The sequence below is a fragment of the Sapajus apella genome, unplaced genomic scaffold (genome assembly GCF_009761245.1).
Source record: "Sapajus apella isolate SASKATOON/1434 unplaced genomic scaffold, GSC_monkey_1.0 scaffold5, whole genome shotgun sequence".
NCBI lineage: Eukaryota > Metazoa > Chordata > Mammalia > Primates > Cebidae > Sapajus > Sapajus apella.
This window is the reverse complement of record NW_022436945.1, coordinates 6,497,275-6,511,235: the sequence shown is the minus strand read 5'-3', so window position 1 is coordinate 6,511,235 and position 13,961 is coordinate 6,497,275. Positions and strand designations below refer to the sequence as shown.

At 39.4% G+C, this 13,961-nt stretch overlaps 1 protein-coding gene and 1 long non-coding RNA gene across 14 annotated transcripts in view; one reads left to right on the top strand and one right to left on the bottom strand.

Annotated features, from left to right (window-relative positions):
* The window catches only part of LDB2 (LIM domain binding 2), a 392,642-nt gene that overhangs the window by 58,674 nt on the left and 320,007 nt on the right, over window positions 1-13,961 (top strand). The window lies entirely within an intron of this gene.
* LOC116547034 lies at window positions 1,799-7,646 on the bottom strand. Its single transcript, XR_004266919.1, has 3 exons — window positions 7,627-7,646; window positions 2,627-2,628; window positions 1,799-2,510 (listed from the first exon to the last, which is right to left on the bottom strand). It is a non-coding gene; the product is annotated as an uncharacterized LOC116547034 (long non-coding RNA).

Genomic DNA, 13,961 nt, shown 5'->3' with positions numbered 1-13,961 from the left:
GAGCCACAAGTGAGCTTGTGAACTAAAGTTTAAAAGTCGCCTTTCCAGATGTGGAGCCACAGAAATGTCAATACAACTATGGGGAAAGGTGCCCTCATGGTCACATGCCAAGGGATTTGAGGTAGCAAGCCTGGAAGAATGAAAGGCAGATTAGTTTGAGTCTCTGCATCTGTTGCTTGCTGATCACCATTTTTAATTTCTCCTAATTAGGGAGAAGGTCAACCTCTCATAGCGTAGGAGATGGAAAGTGCCTTTCAATGAAAAGTTGAACTCGTATATTTCCATGTAGGAAAAATTCCATGTTGTGAAAAAACTCATGGCTCAAGAAGATGCCTAAATATCTTTGCTGCTCGTACAAACAGGGCTTTGATTTTCTTTCAGTGCAAATCAAGTCAAGTTTTCATGACTGCCAAAAGCCTTATTTTGCACTTTCTCTGTATTCAAACTGTGTGAGATGCCATGAAAATATAAAGCCTAGTCCCTGCCTTCAGCGATATCACCATCTCATGTACAAGTTTTATACTTTTTACAGAATTCAGTGAATGTGCACCAAGTGCCTTCCATATGTGAGCTAGCACGCTAAAAAGTTCAAATATAAAAGACACTCTCCTGCCTAACATATCATACCAAAGTTTACTCCTTTATACAACCACCATTTTATTTGTTTGTAATACGGTACATTAGTAAATTTGACTGCACTAAGGTGGGTAGTCCTTCTGTCAGTCTAACCTGGGATCACTCACACGACTGCAGTTATCTGGCAATGTGGGCTGGACCGTTGAAGGGGGCCTTATGCACGTGTCTAGCAGTGAGTGTTGGGTGTTGGTTGGGTTGTGTGTCTCTCACAGGTTAGCCCAGGCTTTTTCATGCAGAGCCAGAAAGCAATCCTAGCGTGCAAGTGACTTTTAAGTCTCTACTTTCAACCTGTTTTCTAACATTCAATAGACTCTAACATTCAACAGAGGAAGTTACGTAGCCAGGTTTCGAGTCAACATGGGGAGACACTATGCCAAGGCATGAATATAAGAGGCATGATTCTTTGTTGATCATTACCGTGACAATCAACCACTGACCCTGACCTAAATAGTAATTTATTGTTTTATTTATTTAGTACCTAGTATGTGTCTAGTATGGAAGTTGATGCTTCACATATGCTATTTCATTAAATACATATGGTAGTTCTCCAAGGTAGATGTCATTTATTCCAAATATTCTGAAGTTAGTTAAGTTGCCTAAGGTCATACAGAGAGTAAACAGTCATGTCCATGTCAGAAAAATTTTGTGTTGTGAGAAAACTCATGGCTTAAGATCAAAATGTCTAAATATCTTAGGTGTTCATATAAACACGGAACTGAATAATTTCATGAACTGTTTTTCTCTCTATTTTGCATTCAGGGTCTACACAGACCTGGGCTAGCAACCATTTTGGAAACAGAAGATGAAATATAGAATTGCGTCAAGTAGATAATGGTTATGTAGCAGCTCTGTGTGTAATACGAATGACCGTTTAAAATCTACAGAATTAAATTCTAGAGATTTTAATTAGATCTTCCTACAAAGTGAAAAGTATCTGGGCTTTGGTTATAAAAAGTGCTAAAGTTCAGAATCTGGCAATGCCACTTTTAGTGTGTGATTATTTAAATTTTATGAGCCTCAGTGACCTCATCGTTAAAGCAGAAATACTGTTTTAAGGATTCAATAATTCCATGTGTGTAAAACTCTGAGCACAGCGTTGGTAACTAGATGAAATCTAGGAGTGGTGGGGTAAAAGTCCTGACTTGTAGTATTTCCTAATTTCTGTGGAGTGAATACTCCCAGTAAGGATGATTTTAAGCTAGCAACACAATAGAAATGCACAAACTGGGCTCACATGCGCTGGCTTTAACACACCACTGTCTGTCCATTACTTCACTGTGAGATTCAATCAATAGAAAAGAACATTCATTTTCCAAAGATAATGGCTGTATGTATAAATGCACCCATGATGTGAACCAAAGCTTATTGGTCATTCTCAAAGAGAGAGGGGGCTTTTCATTCCACTATGGCCTCATACTCAACATTTGAGGAATCTCAAATTATTGAGCTGTGGGACTCAGATCTAGAACTTCATTTGCACTGATTAAAAATTTGGCTGGGAGGATGAACTTGGATAATGGGAGAACAAGCAGGGTTCTGAGGATGGCTGAGTCTGAAATCATATGGACATCTCAGTTAGTCCCAGATCCTCAGGAAGTCCATAGGTTTCCATTTTCCAATTGGGCAAATTTACCTCCTCTACCTACAAGTCAAAGCTCTCCAAATTTGGGGTTTATCTTGCCTAAACTGTTGCAATTTGCTTTTGATCTCTAATGCACACTGGCAGTTCTCACTGCTCAGACAGAGGCCAATGTCTTCCCTACTCTCAGAGCCTTCCCTCCTTCCAGCATTGCTCCCCATTTGTAAAATACCCCCCCTTTTACCTCTGCTATATTTTTCCTTCCAAATCATTTGTGCCTACCATTTGCGCATCACTAGAGCACAGATAATATAAATGTGAAGTTGAGCTCTACCTGATAGAGCTGGAAGGAGAGTTCCTACCTCTGAAAAATGAGTGTATCTTTTGACTCACCTCAAAACAAAACATCACATCTATCAAATGACTAAAATTGTAGAGATTGACAACAGCAAATATTGCTGAAGATATAGAGCAATTAGGCCTCTCTTTGATAGATGATGAGAATATAAAATAGTAAAGCCACTTTTAAAATTCTTTGGCTGTTTCTTGTAAACTTATGACCTAGCAATACTATTTTTAGGTATTTACCTAAGAGAAATTAAAACTTATATCTACAGAAAGACTTATACAAGAATATTTATAACAGCTTGGAAAAAATAGTCAGAAACCATGGCAGGAAAATGGATGAACGATTTGTGTCTGTACATACAATTACACAGCACTCAGCAATAAAAGCAAATGAATGACTGTTGCATGCAATAGCACGGAGACTTGCAAAAATGTTGTTACAAAATGGATGCTCAAACAAAGAGTAAATAGTAATCATTCCATTTACATGACTTCAAGAACAGGCAAGTCCATCTAATGTGTGGCAATTGGCCAGAACAGGCTCCCTGTGTTTGGGATGTGGGGATAACATTGACTGTCAAGGAGCCCAAGAAGATTTTCTAGGAAATGTTCGCATTTCCCTAAGATTAGTGGTTACAAGGGCAAACAGGTATTTCAAAACTCAAATTGTAAACATGAGACTTATGCATTTTATGGCACAAAAATATTACCTTGATTTAAGAAATTAAGGCATCTACTCTTAAATGTAAGCGATGTCTGTAACTAGCAATTCCTTCATTGTCTATGTGTCATAAGAACCAAGCCACTGGGATTAAGCAGTCTGCACCACGTACAGCTTTGCGATTTGAGACAAGGTATTTCCTCTATGAATTTCAGTTTCCTCATCTGGAATGCAGGGATAATAAATTCACCTATTGTTCAACCAATAATTCCAAGTGCCAGTTACTATGTAAAAGGATGCTGGGAGGACAATAGTGAAGAAGACACACCCTTTCCTTCTTGATGTCTATCTTCTAAAGCTCGCACCTATAGGAGTCACAGGCTCATAGGGGTGAAGACTGTCACTGATGGGATTCTGTCCCAAACTGCAGAACATAGGCCCTTTGTAAAGGGGAAAACCCCTGTTTTGCCCTCCCTCAATCACGCCACATAGGTGTGATGGCATGGTCATGTCAGATCTGATTTTTCAAGAGAATCTAGAAATCCTGATTGTGAAAGTTTGACAGTTCATTCATTTTTCCCAAAGAATATTGCAGACCAAATGCTTAAGCTTGTGTCCTCTTGCAAAGTTTATTCACTTATACAGCAATTTATTTATAAGTCCTAAAGGTGGATCAAGCATTGAGTCAAGCCCTGGACATCAGTCAACAAAACAGACAATAAGCCCTCCTTTGCAGAGGAGGCAGAACACTAGTAAATAAACAAGTGACACATAATAGAGTGTCAAGAAGAAGTAAGTGCCATGGTGAGAAATATATTAAGCTAAGGGGCTAATACTGCAGAGAAAATGGCCAGAAAGGATTTCTCTGGAAAGATGGCATTTGAGCAGAGACTCAAATGAAGTAAGAGAGTGAACCATGGACATTTGGGTAGGAGACTTACAGGGTGTGAGAGAGCAAGTACAAAGATCTAGGGGTGGACATGTGCTTGGGGGAGCAGCAAAGGGCTGTGGAGCTGGAACAGAATGAGTAATAGAAAACGAGGAAAAGATTGGTGGAAAGTGAAGCTGGTGGGACCGGATCATATTGTTCGTATTAAAGGAGATATTGCAAGAAAAGACACCAGACACTCCATAAGTATACAAAGAAAGAAGGAATAAAAGTTGAGCAAAAGAAAGCTGTTTCTTCTGTTTTTGTGCTGTAACATCACGTGTGTACATACTTCTTAGTGACACCAACGTTGAGAAATGGCTACTGAAGATAAGTTACAAGAAAGGTCTCCTCTTGAACTCTTTTATGACTAGACTCTTCCCTTTCATGAATTTCAGTGAATTTTCTAGACTATCTTTCTGGCCTGAACATTATACAGCCCTAGCTTTTCTAGTTACAGTTGGGTAAGCATATTTGATTTCTTTTAGACTCTATTATGCCCCAAGATTGAAATAAAAGTGTGTTTTTTTTAGTGAATAAGTATTTATTTTTGTTCAACAGTAGAGCATTGGAAGGGGCAAGGACTTCATTACTATTTGTTTCCTTGTGAGCAAAACAGGAATATACATATGAGCTTGTGTTATATGTTAGCCACTCAGTAAATATTAAGTTATTCTGAGTGCCTCAAGTTATAGGATTTTTCAAAATTGTTCAAACGGTCTTGCAGTTTTGCATTCTAGGAATGTGAGAAGTTTCTAATTTCAACCCCAGGTAGTTCCTATGTCCTGTGTCCCCTTTCCCCATGTATCAGTATTACTGGTGGTACTTAGTACTTACAGAGGTCCCTTAAGTCTGATGATCCTAATCGGGGCAGTAGTCTTTCTCAGAGCCTTATGGGTAGGTTGTTAACATGCAGCTCAAAAATTCTAAGCCAGTTACTGATCTCTCGTCTAATCAACTTCAAGATTTAGGCTGTGCAATTTTGTTTCATTATGAAATTTGAAGTTACACTGATGAGGTAGAGTTAGTGTCAATGTGCTTAGAATATACCAAATTCAGAAATGTTTTCTCTAAAAAGTATTACACTTAAAAAGTGAATTCAATTTAAGGAATATAAACCAAATTTTTTGTATTTTAATGTCAACAGAAGAGGTCAAATGCAACGCTGCCAGATAACACTATCAAAAGTATTTTCCTTTTTCTATAGTTTCATCGGTATATCCTCTCCCTTTTCTCCTATTTGTCAAATTTTAGCTACCCTAACTCTGCTAATTACAAGCTAGTCAAGATCTTGGACAAGTTATTTGGCCTCCCATGGCACCAGCTCTGTTATCTGTAAAATGGTGTTAATACGAATATTTTCCTCTTGGGGTACTGAAGATTAAAGAACATGATATGTGTAAAGTGCCTTCCGCAATACCCAGAACAGAGCAAACATGTAATGAATGTAGTAATAGTAATTATTTTATTATCTTTTGATTTAGTTGGGATTATGTTCAGCTGTGAGTAACCAAATACCCCAAATAATTGTTTTAAACAAGTTTTGTTGGGAAGTTTTATTATGAAATCAGGCAGTCCAGGGCTTTTATAGATGCGCCAGGATCAGCAGGTACAAAGTCTTCTTTCCTGATTGCTGCTAGTCTCAATGTATAGGTTGCACTCCAGAGCCCAGAATTGCAGTTCCAGCCCTGGTCATGCCCATATTAGCGCACAGAAAAAAAAGAAAGGGATGTGTCTCTTCACTTTAATTACAGCTCCCACTAGATGGACCCACTACTTCTCCTGACACCCCATTGGCTAATGCTTGGTTACATGGTCACACTTAGTTTCCAGGGAGACATGTCTGGACAGTCATGTGCTCAATTAAAATCCAAGTGTCCAATTACTGAGAAAAAAAGAGAACAACTAGCACTTTTGCTCTGTGGTGTTGTTCTTAGCATAAGCCACATCCTTTTTATGAAGTTGTCCTCAGTTACTTGGATGCCTCAGTTGTTCTTTCATTTAGGAATCCTCCTTGGACATCCTGAATCTGACCCCTCTTGTCATCAGCACCATCACTACCACAGCTTTCTTCTAAGCCACAACCTTCGGTCCCAGGATGGCTACAACAACCACCACGGGAACTTCTTGCTTCTGCTTCCACACAATAGACAGAGTAAGCTTTTGAAAATGTAGGTCAGATCATGTCTCTCTCTTCTCTTCAAAACCCTCCGATGGCTTTTCATATTACTCAAAAGAAAACCTAAAACTTTGCTGTGAGATCTATGTGACCCGGCTCACTCTTCCTCTTACTTTATCACTGTGTTGCTCTTCCTCACTCTACTCCAGCCATTCCAACTCCTCGCTGCTTGTCCTATACCCCTAAAAGAAGTTCAGTCTTCTCTTATGGCCTTTGTACTTAAAATAGAAAAAAACAAAAGCTCAGAGAGCTGAGTTGTCCAAGGTCATGCAGTTTAGAAGTCATGGAGCAGAGATCTAAATCCAGGTCAGTCTGACTATGAGTTCTGCACCTTTTTGTTCAACCCCATTGCCTAGAGGTGCAATGAATGCTTGATTTCTCAGTAATAGATTCCATGGACACAGTCAGCTCTTTCTGAGAAAAGGCAGCTCAGCATTTCCATGAGATCCGCACATCATTTTGCAGAAGAAAACAGTGTCTTCTAGGTTCTATTTCTGCTGGAACCATCAGGAGCCCTTATTCTCAACCCTCCAGGCTTACAAAATTTAAAGCATCATCAGGCCTAAGGTCAGCACAGGCTAATTGGATCAGCCATCTTCCTTTCATGAACCAAATGAAATGACACTCCTTGGACCTCCTCAGGTCAGGTGACTCTTCTGCTGTTATTCGTGCAGAATCACCTCCATTTAGCACAGGCAGAATTAGATACAGTTCTTACTCCATTCACTGAGCTGCCTTTTTTTCCTGACCATTGTAGTTGATTTAGAAGAAACCAGAATGAATATGCTGCCCTTAATGACTTCTTGTAGATCAGTTATTTTGCTGGACAAGTTTCACTTGTGCTTCAGAGAATCTGACATGCCTTGGGAATTATGTGAATATCACTCCTCCATACATATGTGTATTAGTCTGTTCTCACACTGCTCTAAAGATACTACCTGAGACTGGGTAATTTACAAACAAAAGAGGTGTAATTGACTCACAGTTCCACATGGCTAGGGAGGCCTCAGGAAACAGAATCATGATGGAAGGAGTAGCAGGCACCTTCTTCAGCAGGCATCAGGAGAGAATGTGAGTGAGTGAAGGCAGAAGAGCCCCTTATAAAACCATCATATCTCCTGAGAGCTCACTCACTATCACGAGAACAGGATGAGGGAAACCACCCACATGATCCAACCATCTCCCACCAGGTCCCTCCCTCAACACCTGGGGATTATAATTGGAGGTGAGATTTGGGTGGTGACATAGAGCCAAACCATATCAATATGTGTATGTGTTTTTCTAGTGAGAGGAACTTCATCTAGTTATCCAAGGCATCTGCCACTTCAAAAAATGATGAGAAGTACTGGTCATAAAAAATTCCTAAGTCATTTATTTAGCACAGAACATACACACTGTGTGACATCACCTCCTTTTATTTCTGAAAACAACCCCAGGAGTTAGTATATTACCGTGGTAATTTTGTAGATGTAAAATCTGAGGTCAAGGAGATTGAATTACTTTTTTATAACACACGAAGGTTTTAACCATGGAAATCATGTTTCAAACCCAGATCTATTCTTTTAATAATGTAGCCTATTTTTACATTAATACATATTTAATCAAAGCAGAATATATACACATGGTTTTAAAAATTAAACTGTGCTTTCAAATAGAAGTTTTGTTCTGCTTTCTGTATTGTCTCTTTCATTCATTTGTTTTTTTCTCCCTGTTTATTTGTGTCAGTTTCTCTGTTCCATATTGAGAACTTTGCCAAATTCTGGGTATTCCTGGTGGTCCCCTTAAACATGTGGTGCTAAAAGCTACGTACAAGCTCTCAGGGTGATGAATCTTTGCCTAGTGGATCTCACCACTTTTTGACTGGGTAGCCAGCGGACATGTTCACTGGAATCACCCCTGTGACAATTCCTAGAGTTCTTTCTTCCTGGATCCTTTTCATTTCTCCAGACAACAACTTACTAACACCCTGCTTAGCATGAGTAAGGAAGTAGTTAGGAGTTCCAGTGATGGAGGAGGACAGTGGGCAGGGCATGTAAATGCTCTCACCTGGGCTTATAAATGCTCTTAAGAGAACCCCAGTTACCAATTGCGTGATTCACCCATCTTCTTCAGCCACGCATCCAAGTTCTGAGCCTTTTGGGGGTTATGTAGTAGAAACTGGCTCACTTTTCTTTGGTATTCTTTGCTGCAGGGTGCCATGTTTCAGTTGTCTCCACTTTTAATAAAGATTTGAGTATTTCTCCATTCAATTTCCATCTTTCAAGAATTCATTGAATGGTCTCACTCATTTTACATATTCCATTCCCTTTGGCCCCTAAGTCACACCTTTTCTGTTACTTCTCTGTCATTTCAGATAGGATTTTTTTAAAAAGTGCATGTGGTCTTGCTATAATTCTAAAATGGAGGTTTCTAGGCTTGCTCTTTCCTTTATCACTGTACTATCTCCCAAAATTTATCACATGATATGTGTCCAAACTGTGAGAGAGAGACAACAAAAACTTACAGGGGATTCTGCTGTTAAATATTTTGTAATCTAGCACTGACAAAACCGTGCCCGTGGACTCTGTACTCCAATACAGACACACGATCACACCTTCAAGAGGAGAAGTTACGGAATATGGGCCAAAAGCAGGTGACTTTCCTACCTAGAGGTATCCAGAAAAGCACACTGGAGAAGGTGGAAGGAAATGTATTTGAGATTAGGAGAACAGTGTAAGCAAAGGCAGAGAAGGAAGGGTAGGGGCCAGAGAAAAAAACAGGGTACATCAGCTTCACTTGAGTAAAGGAATGTAGGAATGTATTGATACATGAATCTGGCTGGGCACCAGGTGGAGGCGGGCCTTGAATGTTTGATTACAAGTTTGAGTATTATTTTAGCCCAAGATGATGGCTTGTCGCTTACATCCTACTAACAGATGGCATAAAGAGCGTTTGTAAGAACTGAGGTGGAGCTCCTAGAATGAGAGGATTGGAGAGGGAGGAGAGCGGATGGAAGCATCGCGGCAAGGGGAGGAAATGCAACTTTGGGACTGGAAGGGAAGGAAATGGTTTGGTGGAAGTGGGAGGTGGAATGAGAGAAAGATTTCAGAAAGAGACAGGAAGTCCAAAAGTGGCAGCAACCGAGAGTCAAAGAGGAGAAAACCAGCTGCTCCTTTCTGCAGTTAGGAGGTAAGAGGATACAAAACCATAAAAGGATTTGGAGGACTAGAACAACCAGTGTGTCATCTCGCTAGGGCTCAGGTGCTGGTCACTCTGAGGCTTTTCCATGAATCTTTGTGATCCTGCTTGGTACTTTTCACCCATCCAGTTGTCAAAGCATAGACATATGTGCAAACTTTTGAAATAAGAAAAGCAAGTCATGTTGATCTTGCAAGTTCTGGCAAAATGCATATATTGGACTGCATATAGACGAGAATTCTCTTAATCTATTCACATTCCACATCACACACACACACACGTATATATATTTCTGTTTTTCCAAAATAAGGCCTTTTTGACACTAGCTTGCCTCGCAAATCTTATAAAGTACATTGAAAGCCTTGCAAAGCCTATTGCCAAGCGTGTCAGAATCGTAGTAGTCTTTGCTTAACCAGTTATCCTTGCTCTCATCCTGTTTTGTTTTGTTTGGGTTTTTTAGCTTTTCCAAGTATGGTAGGAAAATTCTTAATATGTTTAAGAGCAAAAACTGAGTAGCATCTTTTTAGATGCGTCTTAGCACTTATTTTTTTCATCTTGCATAGCTCCACACTCCTTTTGAAATCTCAACCTGCATCCAGCCCCTCTGAATTGCCTCTTATTCCAACACTGTCCTCCCTCTGTCTCTGCAGTGCTGCCCCGAGTGGAGCTGCTTCCTCTGCTGCTGAGAGAGACGGGTAGTGCCTTCAAGGAGATATCCATAAAGCATAACTTCTGATCTGGATTCTTGTTTCTTGGTGATGGGGGTGTTTTCATTTTACCAGCACTCCTTTAAGTGTGGCAGGATGTCATGATGAACAGCAAATAAGAATTTTCTGTGCAACTGGTTTGCACTTTCTTGAGACTTCAGGTTCTCACGGGGGAATCTTCCTCTAGGTTCCTGCCTCTGAATCATGATTATGATTGAGCCTCTACACCAATCAAGCCTAGTTTAGTATTTAATCAATCTTGAATTACCTGCTGAGTTGTTGCAGTTCAAATGTCAGTCTTGATGCCTCACTAAGCTCCTTCCATTTGCATTTAATATAGCTTTTCAATTATTTTTTTCCTTTATTTTCCTTTTTTTTTTCTATTTTTTTATTCTGGCCTTTCCCAAATGTTTAAGCTTGTTGAAAAGAGCAGATTTTCTCAAGCATTTGCAGTCAAATGAATAAGCTAATAAATCACAAATGGGCTTAGAAAGAGGATTTTCCCTTTTCACGGTGTACATTAGAGCTAAGGTTTAGCAGTTGTTGGAAACGCTTGTTGAGGTATTCTGTCTATCTTATGAAACCTTTTGCGGGAGGAGCCTTGTTCACCAGAGTGAGACAGAAAGAATTTCAATGCACCAGAAAGACAATGTCTTTTGCATAGCAATTTAATCTGTCCATTCGTTTACTGGTGAATATTCATATTCTGGGGGTAGAAGTTTCAGTATTTACAGTTGATGGAAATAGGAAATGCAGATGAGCCCCAGGTAAACTGTAATGTTTACATCTTTGTTTTAAATGGCCGGGATCTCTTACACTGAATTTCATTTCTGTCCTTTTGCTTTTGTTTACACTGAAATAAAGATGACTCGGAAGGTTATAGATGCTGAACTATTAGGACTAGATGTGCTCTGAAGACTTTCATTTTGTGATAATTATGTGATTTAAAATCAGCCTCTCCAATTATGATCTGAATATTGTTTTCGTCTCAATGTTACAGCTATCTCATCTATCTAGCTATTTAACCTATCTATCCCTCTATCCATCTATCTATCTATACCCATCATGTTTACCTTCTTTCTACATATTAGATTAATATTTCTCTATCTAGTCTATAATCCATAAGTAGATTAGATAGAAAGATATAACGTTAGGACTAAACTACATGAGTATTAGTGTTGTTAATGGTTTATACATACACAATAGTATATATAATGACAATATATAATGAATATATATGATGTATTATACATATATAGACATGTGTATATAAAATTAGTTTCATAGGTGATTTATAAATAAACTACATATTAGTGCTTTAATTATATTAAGGCTTCCTAGAGAAAATGAAAATTGCTGTTTATGAACCACTATGGGAACGAGTTTGCCTACATATTGTATCTCATATATCATTTAATTCTTATGTTTGATAACAACCTCCTGAAGCAGAGAGTGAAGCGCATTGCCTAGAATTCCCAGGCTGGGCTCTGGATGTTTTTCTGTTTCGCTAGAGAGGACAATTAATGTCATTTCATGAAGTCCCTCCTCTTGACTGGTTTGGCTCTTGGAAACATTGTAATCTTGGGCTCAGTTAAAAAAAAAAAAAAGAGTGGCATCACTTACGTGCAATGATTGTGGGTCCCTCCATCTCCCCATTAGAGTCTCCTTTAGGAATGAGCACTCTTCTTCTTTACCCCCGTTTTGTGGCCGTGCAAAGACCCACATAAGTTATAGACTGGATGTGGCCAATAGAATTTAAGGTGCCCTCTTGCCTAGGGGATTCAATGCACTGAGAAAAGTTAGGGACTTCAAGTATTCCTCACGCTTGGGTCACTCACCTGGAAAACCCTAGCTTCTGTCTTAGAATTACCATTTTGGCGATTATTTGTAATTTCCGATTAATCTCTTCACTCAGTGAATGGCCTATAGATTTTGAATCTATGAGCCACATGGAGGATTCATAATAGAAATAATTGGAGCTGATTATTCCAAGTTGTTAACAGGTGCCATTATTCTATGAAACAGGTCTCTCTCTTTTGCCTGTGGTGTCCTTCCCACATTATCTGCTAGGTGAGCTCCTCATCCTTCAGGAGCTCTCTTTCTAGCCACCTCTTCCAGGAAGGCTGCCTTCCTCAAATGTCCTAGGTAATATCTCAGCTACCACTGCATTTCAGATACTTCCCTGTTATCCCACATATGCATCTACCATATACCAGTTACCACTTCGGTGCCATTAGCATGCATGACATCACAGTATAATGTTTTCTTTGTGTGCCTCTCCCTCATGTGGCTTAAAGCAGGCTGAGATGCTCACTGTCTTGTTCACTTTCCTATCCAGCACACAGGCTCATGCCAGGACATGGTTGGCACTCAATAACCATGTGCTGAGTTAAGGAAATCCCCGTTCAGTTTTAAAAGCATGGGTGAACACCCATGCTGTGGGTAAATTCTTCAGAAATTGGATGGATTAAAGATGCCTAAACTTTGCCAGTAAGGAGAGTGTGTAGAACTAGGGAGTTTAGCAGTTACAAACATGGACTTTGGGACTCAAACAAAGTTGAGACCACCCAGGTTTAGGTTCACATTCCACATTGCCTCTTGGACAAAGGCACTTAAGTGAAAAACAAAATGAGGATGATAAAACCTACTACATAAGATTGTTACGTGGATTAGATAAGACAATGTTTGGATAGGTCTTAGCACACAGTACTACTGAATATGTGGCATTTATTATTTACAGTTTTTCTGGGTTGTACAAAGCATTTGTGCCCTGAATTTCACTTGCAGTATCTCATGTACCCATCCCAACAGCTCATCAAGCAACTTGGCCAAGGCATTCGGGTGGCATGTGGTACGATTAATTTTCTAACTCAAGTCTTCTAAGTCCAAAAGCTAGTGGTGTTTAACTTGTACCATTCTGCTTTGTGTAAAAACACATTTGTGTGTGCGTGTGCACACACATACGCACACGATCTCTCCCCCAACAACTCTTACTAATTTTTCTTTTGTGTCTAAAAACCAAAGGACGGTGGTCTGCCTTCCCTCAAATGGACATCCCAAAGTGGTGAATGGTAGTGTCACACATTCTACATGTTGAGCAGTATTTTTATTCATAAATTTGCCTGGCTCTGTGGAATTTAAGGAGAGTATCACTTTGCAGTGCTGCACAGTAACTCGTGTTGTGATGTGTTGTTTATAAATAGATGTAAATAGTTAACACTTCTTTGAAAAGGAATCAAATCCTCACTTATAGCCTTTATCAACCAGCTGGTTCTTGTAAGCATCTTCCCAGTCTGTGTGCAAACATTACTTTTAAGTGATCAGCTGGCATAATTAGGTAAGATTGTACACTAGAAGCACAATTCAGTTTTCTCTTCATCTCGGCTGGAAGAAGAAACAAACATCAGGGATGATGATATGATGGTAAGTTAGATGTGGGAGATTTCTCCTGCAGCTGCAATATCTCACTAATCATCAGAGCTAGTTATTTAGTTATTTGTTTTTCTGTGTTATTTCAAAGGTATGGCTTTGTGGAACTGCAGGCAGAGAGGTAATTAGGAAACCTAGTAGTATGGGTGCAGGCATCATCACTGGCACAGAAAGCAGCTTGGCTGTGGCTAAGCTTTGTGTTTTACTTTCTATCTGGATGTTTTAACATTTAGTGCTTTCTTCATTTTTCTTTTTTTTTTTTTTTTTGGGGCGGAGCTTTTGTTATCCAGGCTGGAGTGCAATGGCGTGGTCTTGGC